Source organism: Gadus macrocephalus, chromosome 5 (assembly GCF_031168955.1).
Source record: "Gadus macrocephalus chromosome 5, ASM3116895v1".
Taxonomy (NCBI): Eukaryota; Metazoa; Chordata; class Actinopteri; order Gadiformes; family Gadidae; genus Gadus; species Gadus macrocephalus.
Genome location: NC_082386.1, coordinates 13112631 through 13124964, shown reverse-complemented (window position 1 = coordinate 13124964; position 12334 = coordinate 13112631). Strand labels below are relative to the sequence as shown.

At 49.7% G+C, this 12334-nt stretch overlaps 1 protein-coding gene across 7 annotated transcripts in view; it reads left to right on the top strand.

Moving 5' to 3' along the window:
* The window catches only part of asap2a (ArfGAP with SH3 domain, ankyrin repeat and PH domain 2a), a 49230-nt gene that overhangs the window by 1420 nt on the left and 35476 nt on the right, over positions 1-12334 (top strand). The gene's annotated exons all lie outside the window — the stretch shown is intronic.

Sequence of the window (12334 nt, the reverse complement as noted above, 5' to 3'; positions counted from 1 at the left end):
TTGTTGGCAGGGGGAATATATCACCAAAGCACGTAAAAGTTGTGTAAACTGTCTGTGGTTCTTCTCCTCCGTTCTAAGCAGCGGCTCGAGTTCCACGTGGTTGTTTATTTGTCATAGTTAAAGAGAATATCTAAATGGTATTACATTGGGCGGCATGCGGCTCAGGAGGTAGAGCGGGTTGGCTGGTAACCAGAAGGTTGCTAGTTCGATCCCCGACTCCTCCTAGTTGAGGGCCGATGTGCCCCTGAGCAAGGCACCTTACCCTAACTGCTCCCTTGCCCTCCATGGTTAATACCGCCTTCAGTGTGTGCATTATTGGGTGAATATTAGGCAATATTGTAAAGCACTGTGAGTGGCCACCGGTTATAAAAGCGCTGTATAAATGCAGTCCATTTACCATTTACTTGTAAAGCAACACAATGAGAATGGCTCTGAGCTCCTGGTCATAACGTCAGTGTTGCTCCACTAATCCACGCCCCGGCTCAATGTCAGGTTTACCATAAGCGCTCTGATCCTTTGCACCTTGGTGAGGGTTGTGGCTTTTGTTTTCCATTTGCCTGCCAGCTGCACACCTGCTCTGAGGACAGGTGCAGCGGGCCGGAGGAGAGCCACGTGCTCATAGCTTCCTCTTTCTGAAAGAGAACTGGTTCATGGAGATGTCTAGTGTCCTTGGGCCTTCGACAGCGTGTCTGTTGTGTCTGAGAGTCTGTGTACTGTTGTGTCTGAGAGATTAGGAGACTCATTTAAATGCATAGAGCCTCAGTTTATAAAATAGCTAATATCCTTATTCGAAGAAATGGTGGTTTCTGGTTTGTGAGTTTGTTGGAAGAGGCCGTCCTCAAGCTCTTCGTATGCATCCACCATTGTTGTCCAGAGAACGGGGCCATATAGTCGGCCAGGAGCTTTTGTTCTTCTGTGTTGTTGTTTTTAGGCTGACCTATCCTCCCTAAACAACACAAGGCAGCTTGTTGGGACAACAGGCCTGCTTCACTTCGCTCCGTCGGCCCGCTCACACATGCAGCGGCCTGGAGCAGGAACACATCCGTGTATTGTCTAGCTGGCTATGGCTGGAACCTCTCTCCTGCTCTCATTCACTACATCAAACCCGCAGGAATCTGCACCGTCTGGTTGTCTCAGGGCCTTTGGTCATGTTTCGTAATTTGTTAAAAATAACATTTTGAAATGGCCCAAGAGGGATAATGTTATGTATAGGATATAATAACTTCCTCCTTTCGCATTTATTTTTCTGCATAGGAATTGGTTATTCAATAAGAGAACACGTATTATATTCCACTGAAGCAGCAGTATTATAGATGCCCTTTTTACCTCGGAATGGCAGATTTGCTGTGCTGACGGTGAGGACACCGTCCGTCAGCCAGGGAGCGGCGTCTTACTGACACCCTTCTTCTCGAGTTCTTGGTGGTTTCTGACAACTGCTAGGTTATTATTTCCCCTGAGCGCAACATGTCGACTGGACACGAGGCGTCCCTGATGCATCAATGTAGAACTATTGTTTAAAGTCAGAGTTGAGCACAAACACACCATTTCATAGTGGTTGAAAACACTTTGCACCACCCCCCAAAAACGACCCACTTATTAAAACAAAAGAAGGTGAACTTCTATCTAGACCGTTGGCACCATATCAGTGCTAAAACTGGTGAGCAAGGATGACACATCTGTGCAAACAAATGATTACTCTGTGAGTGCAAATGCTGTCTTTGCTCTTGTGCTTTTCCTGCTCGCTCGGGTATACTTTGTGTTTCCCAAGAGCTAGCCAGGGCCATTGTAGCCCTGAACGTGATTGGTTACATGTTCACAAGTCCAAACACCACCTGAAGGTCATGGACCATTTCTTAGGTTAGCGATGTTCCAGTTGTTATCAAAATGTTACTACGTATGTCATTAATGAAAGCTGGATCATCACACACAATGAACCAGGGCTTTTACACCCGGACCTCACTTTGTGATGACTGCCTCTATTTTTGAAGGAAAGGAGCACAGAAAGGTTATTGTTAACTGTGGTGTTTCGGTCTCCGCCCACTTAGTGCCAAAGCGAAGACGACCAAAGGAATGGTCGTTTTTAGTGCCAAAGAAATATCTGAGCGAGCAGTAAAAACGCTTACAAAATTCAGTTGTCATTTTGGTGGCAATGTTTGGCAGTGATGGACCGTCTTTGGCCTCAGGGCGGAAGGACTCGCGTTCGGAGACTCTGTGTCCGGGCTTTTCGGAGAAGCAGGTTTTTAATTTGTCGGTGGATTGCGATTAGCGGGGAAGTCTGTTACCCCAGGTGGCCCAGAGTATTTGGCTAACGACTTTGAGGTTCTGATCCTAAATCCTGAGGGATGAAATACCAAAATGGAGAGCACATTTTAAGAGCATATCTAAGATTCCAATAATATCCGGTTTCGATGCCAAATTCCCTTACTTAGGAGGACCTCTGACCTCTCCCTCTGGTGTTTCCATGAAGGCATCGACAGGCGATGGGATAAAACCAGTAGGAACTTTGGTGGACCAAACTATTGTAATTATTTATCCCCTTAATAAATTACATCTGACATAACCACATTAGCTTTAGGAAGGCTTCTAAAATTGACGGAAACATCTTAATGACTGCGTTTGACGTGTTTGCGCGTCCTCTCAAAACCACAGCTATAAAACCAGTATGTCCAGTAAGTCGGATGTTTGGACTGTCCTGACCCAAACATGGCTACTCCCTGTTCCCCTTTGTTGTTCTCGTCCTCTGATGAAGGTCATGGAATGGGGAAGCTTCTTACATTTCATGTGAGCTTCTCAACGTGACTCGAGATGCATCAGGTCTTGTGGGGGGGGGGGCGCAATAGGTGGGGGCTCAATAGGTCTGTTGGACAAGTACAACAGCACCACATGCCTGGGAGAAGAGCTGGCCTTTTGGACTCCGCTTTGGTATATCGAGCCCAGAGAACGGTCCCTCTCCTCTCCAGAGACTTGTTGTGTCTCTTGTATCTATTATGCCAGAGATGTTGAAAAAATGCACATCCAGCTGTCTCCTGTTCCACTCCGGTCTCTGCTCAGTCTGTGCCACACTGGCCTTCAGAATATAAACTCAAGACCTTCTTTGTGTGCAATTCCCAGGTGATCTAAACTTTGGTTTATTGATTTGCTTCTCAAAAGCATTGCTGCCATAAATGGATCTTCCACTGTATTCACTCTGGAGGACTGGGTTGATATTGGCTGTGTCTTTCAGCAACAGCCCACTCCGAGCGTCAAATATATAATGAACCCCATATGAGTCCGAACATGGAAACATTAATCAAAATGTCTACGGTGTCAATATGGTAACCAACGCTCCAGCTGCATGTGTTTACCGGCAGATATCACTCTTTCTCATGTCCTGCCTCTAGTGTTTCATGCGGTGCAGGTCGCATGCTTGTAATTTAGTCTCAGAGATCCGTTGCATAGAAACCACTGTCGGCCCTCGGCCCTTTGATCTCTGAGTGATTATCCATCTGATTTACTGTTCAACGTTCCCAGTTCTCCATGCCCGGCCAGAGACCAACAATAACCCACAACACTGGCTCACTGGTGGACCCTGCCCCCCGTGGTGAGGCGCTTCAGCTCCTCCAGTGTTGGGGCCCCCTCCCACCGGGCCCCCCCACTCTGCTCATTTCTCTCTGTTGAATTATTTATATCAAGGTATGGCGGGGGGGTAGGTTGGGGGCTTGTCACAACTCAATTTGTGGGATGAAACCATTACTCCTAGCTCTTACATGAGGCTGTTAATTCATCCGATGGAGGGCCGGGCGTGGCTGCTGTGTGCGACGATAAGGCCCTGTTCCAACCGTACTGAGAGCTGGCGTGTGTGTGGCATATTGTCTGGAGTATTCTGAGGATTCTGTGGAAAACCGCTGCGGGCCCAGACTGCTGCTGTCTGCGGCCCGGAGACGGATCATCGCACATCTCCTGGCTCGGGTTCACACATGACTCTCCTCCCCATCAGTTGTTGACGGTTTGTGGGCGGAGCACCGCCGGCAGAACCTACCAAGACGGCTTCTATTTTTATCTCCTCGACTCCCTGGTGGGCGATCGCTCCTCCTGTGTTCTCATCAATCCATTGTTCCTCCCAAAGCCCAAAAGCCCGGGGCTCAAAGCCTGTCCTCCCCTGACTGCAAGACGGCCCCTGTGTGACCACCACCACCACCACCACCACCACCACCACCACCACCACCACCACCACCACCAGCACCACCATCATAAGGCTTTATTGGCGTGTCAGCCAGCCAGCATGTGTTGGTGCTGGAGTGGTTCCCAGGACAGGGGGCTGACCTCCTCGCGCCAGATTCCTCTCGCCGCTGCTGCCGGCGGGAACGGCTGCAGCCAGGCAGCTGCTGCCCGGAGCAGGTGGCCGGCAGGGGATCTGAACACAGCGCCACATGCGGGCTTAGGACTGCATTCACACAGCCCCGGCCTTAGCCCCGACCGTAGCCCCGGCCGTAGCCCCCTCACTCAGACCCAGAGGTCCGAGGGACCCGAGTTTGCAGAAGCGGGCGGGTGTTCGTTCAGCCGCTCAGCGAGCAGTCAGTAGTGTGCGTGAAGAACATGTCTTCTTAAAATCTTAATACAGACTGTAATTGAAACGGGATGTTTGGCCCGAGTAATTTTATTACTCTTACTATGACGTCTCTGTCCTTGAGTGTATTTTGCATTCAGCAGTGCACCGTGCATACTATAGTAGGTCAGTCAGGTTAGGAACGTTTAACAAAGTGTCTTTCTGTCCAAAATCAGGTGAGTGGATGTGAGAGGGGAGGGATCAGGCTGGGCTCCATCATCATGCCTGGTAAGATTTGGGGCAGAGGGGATGTAAACCCCGTCCCGTCAGAGAGACCCAGCTCTGGTCTCCAGGAGGGAGTGGCTCTCCGTTAATGAACTAATCATTGATTTGTTTGTCTCTCTCGGCTGATTGGGAGGAGGAGGAAGAGGGTGGAGGAAAGTGTGTTTGTTTGAGGGTGGGTTTCGGCTGGGTTTGAGTGTTTTCACTTTTCTAATGTTTACTAAATGAAATGTGCGACCGCATGCGCAAATCCAATAATAAAGCAGTGAGCCCTTCCTCCTGGTAAAGTGCTTACATCCCGGCTCCCTTTCATGGGTATTTTTGTTTTAGAAAACTTTTACTTGTACACCATTCAAGTCAAAGAACTATATGACCGGATGTTACCTGATTGCGGTATTACTGGGGCCATAATGTAAGCAACTTATCTATTATATTTATGTTTCCACTCTCCTGAGGTTCCTCACCAGATGCTGTTCGTTTCACAGCAGCTCTTAGACTGGACCGGGGTCTGCTAGTAGAAAGCTGAACTGGGGAACTGGTCTTGAACATGTGTGTGAGTCCCATGTGGGCCTGCGGCTTTTTAGATGAATCACACCTCGTCCCGGTTGTAGCGTCCAACATTAAGGTCCTGTGAGCCACGTTTGTGGTTATTAGAAAGGTCTGACAAGATGACATGACTCCTTTTTATGACCCGTGCTTTCCCTTTGAGGCTGAAGACACACACACACACACACACACACACACACACACACACACACACACACACACACACACACACAGTGTAAGTTGATATTTTCTAGACTTAAGAGCGTCGTTTGTGTTAAGTGTCTCCCTGGCTCTTTGAAGCGGACAGTAACCAAAGAACACATTCCCCCATGAGGTCCTTAACAGGTCAGTAGAACAGCGCCAGGGCAAGAAGAGAATAGGGTAGACAAAGCAAACAGGAGGTCTGAGGATTTGACTTCCCCCTCAAAGCGCTGAACATTTGGTGCTCATTGCCTCCATCAGACCCCCGCTGCTTTACACACTTCATCTGATACTTCCCTCTTAGTACAGCGCACACGTTTTTAGTTTTCTTACAAAGGCATCAAGTCACTTTTATCAACTCCAGTTGCAGTTCTCTGTAAGTATCGAATGTGTGTGTGTGTGTATTTTATATTTTACTACCCCCCCCCCCACCCCCCACCCCTGTTGTTGATTTGCTGCTCACTCTTTTCATCGCACTTGAAAGTCGGTTGATTATACTAAAGAACGCAATAAACTTCAGTCGCGCACTTTAACGTGGGTTATAGGGGCGGAGGTGTTGAAGGCACGAGAGTCGGGTCGGGGTGGATGTGTGTGTTTGTGTGTCTAGGGGTTGGAGTTTGTGTGGGGGGGTGGGGGTGGAGTCAATGTGTGTGTGTGTGTGTGTGTGTGTGTGGGGGGGGGGGGGGCACAACATAAGTTTGTTTTCTTTAGCTCTTTAAAACAGCCCCCCCCCGGCTCTGCCCCCCCCCCCCCTGCGGTGAGTGTAAGCCCTGGCAGGTGGTGTTAACGGCCGGGCCCCAGACTACCAGGCCTGCTCTCTCCAGCAGCCCTGAACGCTCCCGAAGGGGTCCTGAGACCGGAACACAATGCAGCGACACCGAGGGCCCTGCTCAGAGGAAGAAACGTTCAAGTTGAAATGGTGATGTCGCCCCAACATTGAGTGATGGTCCCTCCACTCAAGTCCCCTGTGAGGCCCCCAGGGCTCTCAGGTCTTCACCTCGAGGTGGGGGTTGGGTGGGACGTCTACAGAGAGTGTGTCAAACAGTTTTATGGGCCGCAGTATAAGTGAACCGCCCCCTCCATCCCTTTCTCTTTCCTGCCCTCTCAGAACCCACTCCCTCCCTAACCCCTCTGCCCCCTACCAGCTCAATATTGACTTTAGTCGTTTCACACACTGGACCACGTTGGTCAATCTGCACCTTCTAAAGCGGGATTCTTAATCTGTCTGTACCACACCGTGTTCAGCAGTATACACCGTGTTCAGCAGTATACACCGTGTTCAGCAGTATACACCGTGTTCAGCAGTATACACCGTGTTCAGCAGTATACACCGTGTTCAGCAGTATACACCGTGTTCAGCAGTGTTTTAGCAAATAACCGGTATGAAATGACAGTATGAAATCACTCTGCTACTGTGGCTAATAATCAGCTGGACTCCCCCTCTCCAGCCGAGCCAGTTCCCTCCAGGGCTGGTGGAGGGCGGCTGCGTGTGAGCGGTTTATCCGACCCATGTGTTCTAAACCGTATTGCAGGTGTCCCTACAGGGCGCCTGGGCCTCGTGCCGGTGGACCCCGAGCAGGAGCTCCTCCTCTGTTCACCCACATGTTGCTGCATGAGGAGCTGTGTGGAGCAGGGCTCCGTCCAGAGACGAGCCGCTGGGCAGCCGGGCTTGTCTTGGGTCCCTGTCCTGCTACTACTTCAGCAGGACGGGGGCAAACGAACGGAGCATTTGTGAGTGTGTGCGTCTCCTCTAGACCTGGGGAGCCTGTCACCAGCGTTGTCAGTCATGCAGTGCATCGCGTGCCCACTGTTGTTCCTTTGGGAGCCCCTGGCTAAGGCAGGACTGAACCCTGTTCGCCCCACCCCCTGCGGTGCAACCAAGTGCTGCATCAACCCCCCCCCCCCCCCCCCCCCCCCGGCCCCGATAAGCTGGGGTCTAAAAGGCGGAGCCAATCATGCGAGGTAGGAGTGGAGGGGGAAGAGGAGTGGAGGGGGGAGGTGTGGGGAAGATGACTGAAGGACGAAGAGAGCCGTTTTCCAATCGCACTAATGCACTGTATGCCATTACTACCAGCACCCCGCAGAGAGGCTGGCACCGCGTCTACACATCATTACTTAGTGCGGCAGCGCGTAAACTCTACCGTGTGTGTGTGTGTGTGTGTGTGTGTGTGTGTGTTTTGGCACTTCCTGCTTTCCTCAAAGAAAACATACAAAGGGATGTTCCCTGGCTTTGTGTTTCCTAAGGCAGTAGAGCAAATGGTAATATGCTAACTTTGAAAGTGTCAGAATGAGGAAGGGGGCGTGGCCCCAGTGGAGACATGAAGTGAATCACCGACACAGTGATTCACTTTTGCATCGATTTGCTTCTTATACGTGTGTGTGTGGATGAAGGTGTTGGTCGTAAGCGTGTTGAACTCATGCATACACACGGTACACACACACACACACAAGCCTGCACACGCTACACACACACACACACACACACGCATAAACAAAAGGAATTGCGTAAGCACGTTTGAGCCCCGATGACCTTCTTATTGGCTTATATCCGCAGTCTGTGGCCGACAGGTTGCTTGGTGCGACTCTGAGGGTTGGGAGGCTTCAGGGATCAGAAGGGGTCAGGAGACTCTGCTATTAGGCAGAATACTCCAGGAACCAGTGGGTGTGACCTGCTGCTTTTGTGTCTGATACATTTCTTTACACACTATCACAAGTGTTCTTTTGGATCCAAAAAACAAAGTGTCTGTCTGCGTTTGTGTAGCCCTAAGAATGCAGAGTGGGCGGTTTGTAACACAACCAAGACCCGTGTGGGTGCTTGTTGTGGTGGACGGAGGCCCTCCGTAGTAACGCGGGCCCAAGCAGACGTGCTGTCATCTGCAGATGATTCCCCACTGGAACAATGAGGCAAAGGGGACCGCCTCATCTGTCAGTCTCTGCCACATGCAATCATCCTGGAATGCCTTTCTTCTCCAGGCCCCGAGAGCAGGAGGTGGTCATGATGGACTCACCACCCTCTCTCCACCCCCTTCCTTCTTCCTTCATCTACTTCAGCTTTGTCATCGTCTCTTTACCCCCCCCCCCCTCTCTGTTTCACTCTGATTACTTTGTCTTTATTTCCTCTTTCTGTCTGTGTCGGCCTCCTCTTTTTGATAATGCTGCTTCGTATAGTCTTACGTTTTCATGAAACGCACGCCTCGCATCAATTGCAGAAAAGTAAGCTTTCCGCCTTAAGGAGAGTGTCATTATTTCGCAGTCATAATTAATCATTTGAATCCCTCCAAAGTTAACGTAATTAACCCAGTATGACTGAAGCGGAGGCGGGCCTCAGAGTTCTCGTCACGCACAAGTAGCAGAATATTACAGAGTTGGATATCGCTTTGAGGCAGACAATAAGGGCAATGCAAAACCCCTTCCACCTCCCTGAGCACGTTCCCCCGCCCGGCTTTGGCGGTGGAGCCCTTGGGAAAGGGAACTCCGAGCCGGGCACAACAAGGAAGGTTTCAGCCAGCAGACAGAATCGTGTCTGCCTGGCTGAGCTAGCTAAGCACTGGCTTAGCTGTCGTGTTAGCCTGGTGACAAAGAGTCAATGGGCTGCTCTGTTTGGCCCCCGCGGGTCGATCCAGGGCCGAGGTGTAGACTCATGCCCTCTGGTTTCAGTTCCGGCTGTGGTAACTGCTGGGTCAGCAGGAAGTTTGGAAGGCGTTTAGAACCGGTTAGAGGAAATGAAAAGCCATTTTGATTTATTTTTCTGGACAATGCTGGAAGAACCACACGCACGCACGCATGCGCACACTCACCGAGGCTCATAAGGACACACGCGCACGCACAGACACAAAGTCATAAGGACACACGCACACGCACGCACGCACACACACAGTCATAAGGACAAGCACGCACGCACATTATATTGATTGATATTGATGTATTGGGACTGGAATGTAATATTTTACCTCAACAGTATTGTTCATTATTTTTACAATCTTCGTATCTTTCATTTACTGAGTTGGTATTCAGTATAATTAGGCTTTCGTATCCAATGAACAAATACGTAACACCCAGAACATGAAACCCTGCTCCCATATGGTGGTCCCCTCTGGGGGTTCAGGGGGGCGACGGGGAGGAAACACACCAGCCCCCTGGGACCCGAGGGTCTCTCTAGATTAGCTACCAGCAGCTGCTGCTGAACACTCTGACGATGATGATGATGATGATGATGTTGAGGTAATGCATAAACATAAGGATTAATTCAGATCACTCCGGTACCACTCAGTGCTTATTAAAACGGGCACATTCACTATGAGGACAGTTAGGACGTGCTCACGCTCATTTAGCTTGATTGCCATCAGGAGAGAGGAATGCTAATGTTGCAATTTAGTTGCGCTGTTCATTTGCTGGAGCACATCCCCAAAGCGCACCTCTTCCCTCTGACTGTACTGTGGGTTAGCAATGTGTTAGAGAGCCGTGTTTCTAACACTGAGAAGAAGACAAAAGAGGGCCTGGTAGGAGAGGATGCAGGATCCACTCAGACACACGAGATCTCATTCAAATCAAAGTTGAGGTCCGAGCGTGTTCGAGTGTGTGTGTGTGTGGTAATGGAGGACTGTGTATAGAGAGTGGCAGCTTCTCTTTCTTTTGTGTGTGTGTGTGTATTTGTGTACGTACGAGATGGGCACACACGTGTCAATATACACATGCAGGCCATGGCTGGTTATATTGATTTTAAAGCTGATTGGTGATGTAGTTCGGAGGTTCAACCATTAAGCACAGAACTGGTCAAGTAGCCACAACAAGCTAATGCTTGTTGTAATGGCAACTGATCAGCTCGGCTTATAATTTCTGGTGAGATATAATTATCTAGAGCTCTGATACAATCGTAGTTATTGACAACTCATTCAGCGCAGAGAGTTTCAGTGCAGCAGTGGAGTACAGCTGCTTCCTAACCCACCCTTCTGTCCCACTCAGATAATACAGTTATACAGTGGTATTGACTTCCAGCCAAATCAATTCACCATTTCTTCCTGAACTCATGAGTTCCTTTTTAATACCAATCCCATGGAAACCAGTGCTCTCCACCTCGCTCTCATCTCCGGAGAGCCTCCCAGCCAGCGAAACCACAGCTTTCTCCTCAAAACAAACGGGTCGCTATAAATCAGTCCATTGAGTGTGCCCGGCCCCGAGAACAATCGGGCTCTTCGCTGGGGGCCCAGCTGCTCTCTACAGCCGGGCTTCAATGGGTCCCTCACAGTCCTCACAATAGATGGGCGCCGCTCGGTTCCTGTGGCCCTCACCTTCTGTCCAGCGTGAAGAATCCTGTTTTATTGGTGAGCTAACACTTAAACCGAACACACAGATTGTCGACTGGTCGCGGATTAAGGTTGTGCGTTCATAAAATGCCCTGGTTCTGCCAAGTGTTACAATGTTATTGAAATAGTCGTATCAATATGTCTGTGTATTGGAGCGCTTTCAAAAGCTTTGGCATTCAAATATTCTGTAATCTATCAATGGCTGCTTGTTTTGTGGCTCATTTGGCTATGGCTATCTACAAACGGATTATGTTTAACTGGTGTGTACCCGAGTGATGGAGTTTACTGTACAGTGAGGAGGGTGAATAATGATACGGGAACACTATCTTCTGTCTTCCCATTTGAAATGCAGTATCTCCCCAGTGGAAGGCTCTCAGGTGGAGAAAAGTTGAACAAGGTGGCGCTGGAGAGGAAATCAATGGAGATCTGATGTAGCGCTAGCGGCTCAAAAGCAGATCCCCGATTATTCTCGTATGAACTCTGATCATCCTGATCATCAGATCATCTTTTTTCAGTTTTTCTCCTTGTCTGTAAGAAAGAACCTCTGCCAACAAAGACGCCCAGAGGTGTTGTTGAGGAGGAAAGACAGAGGGAGAGAGAGAGGAACCACAGACCCAGCGGCCTTCAGCCTCCATGAAACACCACAGGAGGGGGTTAGCACTCGGTGGTCCACTCCTGGTCTGATTCCTGTTCTCCTCCTCCTCCTCCTCTTCCTGTACTCTTCCTCCCCCTCTTCATATTCTCCTCCTCCTCCTCCTCTTGGTCTCCTCCCTGTGGTCCTCCTGGCCTTGTGGCTAGCAGACTGGTCCGAGGGTGCTTTAACAGAACTGTGTGTGTGTGTGTGTGTGTGTGTGTGTGTGTGTGTGTGTGTGTGTGTGTGTGTGTGTGTGTGTGTGTGTGTGTGTGGGGGTGTGTGTGTGTGTGTGTGTGTGTGTGTGGGGGTGTGTGTGGGGGGGTGTGTGTGTGGTCCCAGGGGAGGTAAGGGAGTGTGTGTTCCTAATGAGATGATGGTATGTGAAGCAGAGGATTCAGTTACTGGACCAAGGCTGGATCCACACAGCGCCGGAGAAGGGTTTCTAGATGTAGGTGTGGTCACTAGCAGTAAGCTTCTTGAAATACACTTAAAATTAAAAATGTTCGTTAAGAAAAATTGCTGCTCATCATACGTATTCCCAAGGAAGATCGACTTCATGTTGCTTTAATCAGTTTTTCCTTGAGCTTTGATCAGCCCTAGAGCGGGCTTGTTACAGCGAACATCAGACAGCCTCACACGCTCCTAGAAGAACAAGCCTGGATATTATTAGCTCTGATGATGCTTTGGTGTTTCATCATTATACACTCGCATTAATCCAGCTACAGTGCTCTAATGTTGTCACATCTTGTGAATCTTCTATCAACTCTGTCTCTCCCTCGGTCCACCCTACCGGTCTCTCTGTCTGTCTGTCTGTCTGTAAGTGTGTCTGTTTAGCCCTGGCCT